This window comes from Lampris incognitus, chromosome 14 (genome assembly GCF_029633865.1).
Source record: "Lampris incognitus isolate fLamInc1 chromosome 14, fLamInc1.hap2, whole genome shotgun sequence".
In the NCBI taxonomy this organism is placed as follows: Eukaryota; Metazoa; Chordata; class Actinopteri; order Lampriformes; family Lampridae; genus Lampris; species Lampris incognitus.
The window spans coordinates 16,042,150-16,051,259 of NC_079224.1; positions in this window are offsets into that span (position 1 = coordinate 16,042,150).

Genomic DNA, 9,110 nt, shown 5'->3' on the forward strand with positions numbered 1-9,110 from the left:
AAAGAAGAAAAAAAAATCATATCTACACATTTTACATTGGCATATGTGAACACCTTTATTTTACTGTTTCAAAACTTGCACTATTGACTGTACATAACAACGCCATACCTTATTGACAATTACCAGAATTCATATTGTCCATCTATTTTCATATTGAAACGGACAATGTGTAACTTCTGAGAAATGATGAAAATGCAATTGTACAAATGAGCAACATGTATAATCTGCACTTCTTCTACCAAAGAAAGCAGCTCATCAATGGTTGTTATACTATATGCTATACTACCTTACTACCAGATTTACCAGAATGTGCACGGTACAATGTATACGATCACCCAAGGCTTTTGTTTGAATGACTAAAAGTATTGTAAATAAACTTAGCACAAAAAGTAAGGAAATTTGTGTTTGGTAGATTATTTCTTTGTTGTAACAATGCTTCTTGGAAATAAACTTTATATCAGGCACCTGATTGTCAGCACCTGGGGTACCAGAAGCTCAAAACAAGAGTCAATAGCAACAGCAAAATAAGCCGTTTGGCATTGGCAGAGAAGATTTGGCAAATTTTTCATGGGCGCAACCCACATACTCAGCTCTGCTGCTCATCCCACAAATGCATGTTCCTTACAAATGTGGCGCCATTTAAAAGGGAAATAAACAGGCTTTCCAACGGTATAAGATTTATTGCCAAGAAGCATTGCTACAACAAATAAATAATCTACCAAACACAAATTTCCTTACTTTTTGTGCTAAGTATATATCATATTATTCACTGAGTTTTACAACACTTTTAAGATATTTTTTTCTTCAGAAAGGAATGACTATCAGTTGAGAGCTAATGTCCTCACAGAAACATGAACACAGAAACCAGAAAAAAAAAATCTATACAAAACCAAATGAAAGGCAGCTTCTGAAAAAAAATGCAATTTTTGTCAAAAACGTGAAACTTAATAAACAATGTTTTCAAATTCAGTTTTTCTCTGATTTTAGTACAAGGAACATACAATAGCAGCTGGCCAATAACAACAGCAATAGCAGAAATGGTAAAGTTGAAGGATTGAAAGTTTGGATGCAAACGGATGGTAACTTGGTAAACATTTGGGGAGGATGTGATTATCCAGTCCTTACCAACTTTTTTTTTAAATATATTAATCCCTCTGGGGAAATTATGCTCTGCATTTAACCCATCCTAGCTGTGTAGCTAGGAGCAGTGGGCAGCCACCGTGCAGCATCTGGGGACCAACTCCAGTTCTTTCCATTGCCTTGTTCAGGGGCACAGACAAGAGTATTAACCCAAACATGCATGTCTTTTTGATGGTGGGAGAAACCAGAGTACCCGGAGAAAACCCACCGCAGACACAGGGAGAACATGCAAACTCCACACAGAGGACAACCTGGGATGACCCCCGTAAGGTTGGACAACTCTGGGGTTCGAACTCAGGATCTTCTTGCTGTGAGCCGACAGCGCTAACCACTGCACCACCGTGCCGCCCATTTTAATGAAGTGAGTGAGACGAGAGGGAGCAATCCACCATTTTCCGGCAGAGAACCATGGCCTCAGACTTGGAGGTGCTGACTCTCATCCCAGCCATCTCACACTCAGCTGCAAACTGCCCCAGTGCGCGCTGGAGGCCGCGTTCTGATGAAGCCTACAAAATCACATCATCTGCGAAGAGCAGAGATGCAATTCCAGACTTCCAGGATTTATGTCAGAGAGGCAAGTTGTGAGATTTGCTAGGGCACTAGGATCTGTGAGTTTTAGTAGCATGTATAACTGAGTGTCATCAGCATAAAAGGGTATAGAGCACATCGTGATTTTGAATGACCTGGCCAAGGGCAGCATGTATATAGAAAAGAGAAGGGGGCCAAGAACTGAGCCTTGAGGGACACCACAACTCAACTAAGCCATTCAGGAGGTAGAGTTACCCAGAACAACAGAAAAAGTTCTGTTGGCAAGGTAAGAACGTAATAGCTGACCCCTTAATGCTAAGCCACGTCTCTAAGTGTTGTAAGAGGATGTTGTGATTGACTGTGTCAAAGGCAGCACTAAAAGAACTCAAATTGAGTAGTCACCTCTATCTGCAGTCAGCAGTAGGTCATTAGTGACCTTAAATAGATAAGTTCTTGAAAATAGGGTTTTGAGAAAATCAAGTCACAAAATTTGACATTTTTAGAGCAGAAAACCATTGAGCAAAGCTGCAGATGACTTGAGAGATTAGAATGATTAAAGAATTTGGATGCTAGGCCAAGCTGTTATTGAGATAATTTCAAAAACGTAAACTTAATCATTACAGCGCCACCTTGAGGTTAATGGGTGTCATTTTATGTGCCACAGCAGTGGGTGGAATTTGTAACATGCCCTCCAAATTCCGTGTTTTTTGGTCTTAAGGCTTTTGCTGCCCAAACACGTTTAGTGGAGAAAAATCGTAAGAAGAGAGAAAATAACAATGAGAAGAAGAAAAAAAAAGATAGGGCTCCAGCAGATTCACTGCTTGGAACCCTAATAAAGTCCAACTAAGTGAATCATTTATTCAACTCATCAATTAATCAACCAACCAATTAATCAAATTTATTAACTACTAATACTTGATTGCCTCCCGTTGTATAAAAGTATTGATTTTTGTTCATCTCAATTTTCATGGCCCACAGTAAATGAGGTCATACTGCTTGCCTAACTTGCATCATTCACCACTATAAGCTTGTTTTAAGACCACATAAGTCTTGTAAAGTGAACACAGCTTCACAGTGTTCAGCTCACACAGCCCAAGATAAACTGTAATAGCTAAACACACAGGGTCACCATGGACATCACACAACTGTGAGTCATTCTTATAGTCAGCTGAAAGGTTTTTTTAATATATCACAAAAATAAAGTCTGTGGGCAATGAATAACACCGTTGTTTAAGAAAACTGCCAACCACATTACCCTGGCAGCATCTCCAGAATCTGTGACATCAGAATTGGATGTGGTTATTGATTTTGTATTGAGGTTCACTGAATAAGCTTGACAATAGTGCACTTTATCATAACAGCTGCTTTAAATTATACTCAGGAATTTTAGGGAAGTCCGCTTTAGTTCGTTCATTCAAGTAACACTGTTCAATCAATCGTGATGTTAAATCGATGAATAAAACAAAACAGTTCCTTCTGTTATTGGCGCTCCCTGTTCCTGTGTTATAGAATTTTGCGACTTCCACACAGAATCTGACTCCCCTTGGCATGAGACTAGGTTAAGTTACGCTAACCCCCCACCCCCTAACCCCAACTCCCCAACCCTACCCCCCGCCCCCTAACCCTAACTCCCCAACCCTAACCATAATCCGTTCATGCCAAGGGGAGTCAGATTCTGCGGGGGAGTCAGAAATGTCTATAACACTGGCCATCTAGCCCTGGTTTGTGTCTCACTTCTCGTCCTGTTCTAACAACACCATCCTGAATCCTGTTCAGTTTTTACCTATTACCCATTTGTCCCAAAGCTGTTGTTCATTATTCAATCAAGTTTGTGTATTTAAGTTTGGCTATTTAGTTTGTTCGTTGTCAGAGCATTCCACACCTGTATCATCTACCACCACGTCTATATCATTTTCTTGTCATGCGTGTTCCTGATACCCTCATGTTTCTTACCAGTAAGCCTTTTGTTTCACCTGTTACCACGTCTGCATTTGGGTCCTCAATTCCTGCACCTGTAACTGGTGGTGTCTCGCGTGCGTTGTGTTTGAAGAATTGGCCCAGACCAGGATATCTTTGGAGGCAATCTCGGTTTACTCTGACAAAGTTAAAATAAAAAGAACCAAAATCCTCAGGTCAATAGTTACATATACTCTTCAGCCCCTCTCTCATGTACAACACAAAGGGCCGATAATGTTGCAGTCAATACATTAGAATATATAACACACTAGAAGAACCCCGCTACAATGTAGCGGTTTGGTTATCCACCCGTCTAAATCTCCCTCCTCTTCATCCTGCCAGCTAACCGCCTTCCCCCTGCCCCTAACCCCCCCCCCACTCCAATTCCCTCCCCCCAAATGCTCAGAATCATCTGAAATGCCGAGAAAAGTGGTTTACCCCGCCCCACACACTCCAACTCCCTCCCCCCAAATGCCCCCTACACGACTTAAATGACACAGGAATATGTTAGCATGCTACACGGTAAGTTTAGCAAGTAACTTACAGAAAACCAGTGTCACTTACCTCTCTCATATGCAGCACAAAAGGCGCGAGATGAAGGCAGGATGCATAATTTATAGAGGGGGACCCACGGACGTGACCGTGGGGGAAAGGGAATTGAAGAAACGTTCCGCGTAGTGACTGGAGGCATAGCGTGTCAGGTTAACAAGTTTAGTAACTATACACAGATCTTGTGTAATTATAATACCACATATTACAATGGTATAAATGACTCTGTTACACTCCCACATAGAAACACTCATTAGATTAAGCATTAGATTAAGATACCAAATATGTAGTGTCTTACGTTGCGTCATTTTCGGAAAGAGAAGAATTTAATTGAAAAGGAGCTTCTTTTTTGGGGGGGGGGTCGCCCTTTGTCTCTCCAACTGTATCCGGCCAATTACCCTACTCTTCCCAGCTGTCCCGGTCGCTGCTCCACCCCATCTGCCGAGCCGGGGAGGGCTGCAGACTACCTCATGCCTCCTCCGATACATGTGGAGTCGCCAGCCACTTCTTTTCCCCTAAAAGTGACGTAGTCAGTGACAGGGGACGTAGAGCGTGGAAGGATCACGCTATGCCCCCCAGTCCCCCCCCCCCGTACAGGCGCCCCGACCGACCAGAGGAAGCGCTAGTGCAGAGACCAGGACACATACCCACATCCGCCTTCCCACCCGCAGACATGGCCAATGGCCTGGGTGCGTAAGATGGCGTCGTTCGACTTCCGACGTACGAGTACTTGCACAAGAACTTCTGGTCTGGTTTGTTGAGAAAAGTGATGGCTTTGTTTTACACTCGCTGTTTGTTGGACCTCCCTAAAATCAAGGTCAACGATGTACATTGCATCATGAGTGCTTCCTCGGTAGCGAAGACGAGCAAAAAAGAAAAGGGGTTTAAGGTGTATATTTCGAGCTACATCGACAACTACGAGGGTGAGCAAGGCATCATTAGAACTATGCTAGCGCTAACTAGCTAGCTAACTAGCATTAGCTGACTGCCTTGCAATTAGCATTACCTTGCCAACTAATTAACGTTACCTTGTAATATTATAGTTGTTAAATCAGACATACCTGGTGTAAAACTGAATGTCCTCATCGGAACCTGCAAATCGCCTCAGGCTGAATTTGGACTGTAGCTGGACGGCCTCTAGTTGTTTCTGGAGCACTTCTATTTGTTTCCTCATTGACTCGTTTTGGGCCAGGGCATCGTCCAAAGCGGCAGGATTAGGAGCCACGCAATAGTCATGCTCTTGCAGGCAGCTGCTGACATCCATCTCATTATCAGAGGAGTCCAGAGCTGGCAGAGGGGCGACAGCAAGACACTCCCAGTGCTTCCACACACCTAGCCTTGGTGCGGGTGTACTGGTCACGAAGGATCTGAGCAATAATCCAACTATCCAGTCAGCTAAACTCTTCGGCAATCAATCAAGGAGGCGGAGTGAAGTTTATGGTGTTTACTTGCCAAAAGGTGAAACTGAAATATACAAACACAATATAACACTGCAGTTATAAAATTGAAGGTACTACAAAGTAAGTACACAAAATAAACACAGGACATATCAAAGGTGCAAATAAGAGTGCCTAAGTGCACGATATAATAGCTGTAGACTAGCCAATATACAGATAGGTATAACGTAGCATACGACTAGCAAAGGGGAACATGCTAACACATAGCAAGCTAGCACAAACCAACACGGCATAACATACCACAGATAATAAAAAAAATGAATGGGATAGACTTTGTAATGCTGTAGTAAATATAGGGCACATAAACTGAAATACTTACAAACATTGCGTGTATCAAGACGTAAGAATCAAGGATGGCGGATAACCTTTTGCGGCACACACAATGCACTGGTAAGATGGTATAACACTTCCTGATTACAATTTGCCGGTCACTAAGAAAGTACTTCAAAATAAAAGTCCGTCGACAGAATAAAGGTCTCAACTTAAACATTGACTAACAGAGTCCAGAACACTCCCCGCCTGGGCTCTTTTAAAGTGCCCAAATAAACCCAAAACTATTTATCAGTCTTCTGTAGAAAGCAACAGGACCACTTCGGAGACTGGGTGGGAGAATACTTTCTGGGTGTCTTCTTTGACGACTCTGATGTCTACTTTCTCACCATACCGTCCTGACTTGGAAGCGTCTTCACAACCATAGCCATAGGCCACTGGTTTCTTTTGGCTTGACTGTCCTTCATTAGGACGATGTCACCTAATTGGAGGTTGGGCCTCTTGTCCTGCCACTTGCGACGGCTTTGAAGTGTGTGGCGATAGAACTCTCGTTCAATGAACCTTCTCACGTCGCTACCGAAGTTCTCTTCTTCCTCCTTGGCTGCTCTCCTCAGGCCGTATATGGCGACTGCAGGAGATGGGCTGTTGCCAAAGACATGGACGCACATCCTGTAGTCCACAATGTCGCTGTTGGGGTCGTTATTGCGGAACCACAGGAAGCAGAGGAAGTCTCTGTGGTCTTCACGTACTATGAAACAGTGGAACATGTGCTGAATGTCAACAGTGACGGCGACAGGTTCCTTCCAAAATCTCATGAGCACCCCCAAAAGGCTATTGTTGAGATCGGGGCCCCATTAGGAGCACGTCGTTGAGAGAGACTCCCTCGTAAGGTGCGCTGGAGTCGAAAACCACACGGATTTGGTCTGGTTTCTTTGGGTGGTAGACTCCAAATTATGGGAGATACCAACACTCCTGGCCCTCCTGCGGGGTGGAGCGATCTCTGCATGTTTGTTGGTAAGCATCTTCTCGATGAACTCTACGTAGTGGGCTTTCATCTGTGGCTGCTTGTCTAGAGTGCGGCGGAGAGAGTTGAGATGGCTTCAGGCGTACTCCCTGTTGTTGGGTGGTCGTTTCCGTGGTGACTGGAAGGGTAGGGGTGCGACCCAGCTTTTAGACCTATCTTGGCGATTCTCATTGTCCATGATCTGCAGGAATCTCAGGTCATCTATCGAAGGAGCAAGCTTGTGGTCGCTGGCTGTGTGAAGGAAGACCGACTGACCCAGGTTCTCTCCGTCGAGTGTCTTCCATGTGCTGTCTAGGGCAGCTGACACCGGGTAGCTGTGGGCACATGTCTCTTTCTCACGGACCTGGCTGCCGCATCGGCTGAGAAAGCTGGGGAGTCCACTTTCAAAAATGGAGGTCTTGAAAGTTCTGACGTGAGGTGGCTTGTGTGCTCCTCCAAGGCACACATCGCCAACGACAACCCATACAAGATCCAGTCTTTGGGTGAATGGGGCATCATGAGGACCATTTATCTGGCTCCTGACTCCTGACATTCGTTGCAGTCCACTTCTATGTTGCAGTCTGTAGCATGGTGGGTTGTGGAGGAGCGGCACCGGAAGCATACGTGATGGTCTTTGAGGAACTGTTTTCGCTCTTCTAGAGTCTTCTCCCTGAAGCCTCTGCATTTCCGCAGTGGGTGGGGTTTAACGTGGATTGAGCAGTGTTTTCCAGGGTCAATATCTTTCTTTTGATCTTCAGTTTTCTCTGTAGGAGACACTTGCGTCTTGTGTACTGATATAACTGTCTTCCCTTGTCTGTCTGACCGCTCATTCCTTTCAGGTGCCACGTCGTGTGGTGGGAGTTTGAAGCTGGGATCTGTTTTTACTCTGGCTTCCCTGCGGATAAAGTCAGCAAACACAGTGAATGGAGGGAAGGCCACATTGTTTTGTTGTTTGTACATGGATCCAAATGATGCCCATTTATCCTGAAGATTGTATGGAAGTTTGTTGACAATGGGAGCCACTCCTCTGGAGGTGTCCAGGTAAGACAGGCCGGGTAAGTAGCCATCCCTCTTTGCGGCTTCCACTTCTAGGAGCAGGTCACCCAGGTCATGGAGCTTGTACGGGTCTTTGTGCATCAAGTTCTTCTCCCGCTGACAGGCACAGGCCTGTGATGGCTGCATTGAAGGTGGACTTCCATGCCCAGTAATTCTCTGGTTTGTCATCGAAATTGGTCAACCCTGAGGTCACCAACTGGCTCCGTGCAAGAAACCGGATGAGGTCATTGGTGGTGGAGGTGTCAGGGGTGCCTGAGCTGACCGCTCTGTTCTGGTTATTATTAGGATCATTGAGGGGTCGATGTTGATCTCTCTTGTCTGCTCCTCCATCGTTCTGCCAGAGCGGCTCCATTTTCATGGGAAGGGGTCTGTAGAGTGGGATGGATGAATCAGGCTGCTGGGTGTGATTTCTGACTTGGAGCTCATGATAAGGTGAGGCATATGAGCTGAATGGGTGGGACTGGACATCGTGGGTCCAGTACATATTGTTCTATATGCTGAAGTCGTGTCTGGGGTGAAAGATGATTAGATGCTCTACTGCTACGTGACTGACGGTCTTGGTCAATCAAATCTGACTCCAGTATTTCTGCTTCAATCTGTGCAGCATCCGTTTCCTTTTCTACTTGAAGAGCCTCTAGGGTGGCTTCTGTGCGGACCTTTTCCACTGCTAGGTCAGCTTCCAGACGGGCCTTCTGTAGTTTAAGTTCCATCTCCCTCTGAGCCTAGGCCATCTTGGCGATACCTGCCTCAGCCTTGGCTCGTGCTTTGGCGATGGCGAGTGATGATTTGGAACTACTTAATAATTTGGAGGAACAAGAACGTAATGAGTGGCGGTCCTCTTCTGTGACACATCCTTCTAGCACTTTAATGCCTCCTTCTGCCATGGTGAGAGAAGATGTTTGGGCTCACTGAAGTGAGGACATCAGGGGAGGGTGTCGTGGAGGCTTGCTCAATGCCTGTATGACGGTCCTTCAGTCTCTTATCCAGCTGCTCCCTTCTTACGGCTTGATGATATGCTGTTTTTTCACTGTACATGGTCTCGGAGGATCTGAGCAATAACCCAACTATCCAGTCAGCTAAACTCTTCAGCAATCAATCATTTCAGGAGGCGGAGTGAAGTTTATGATGTTTATTTGCCAAAAGGTGAAACT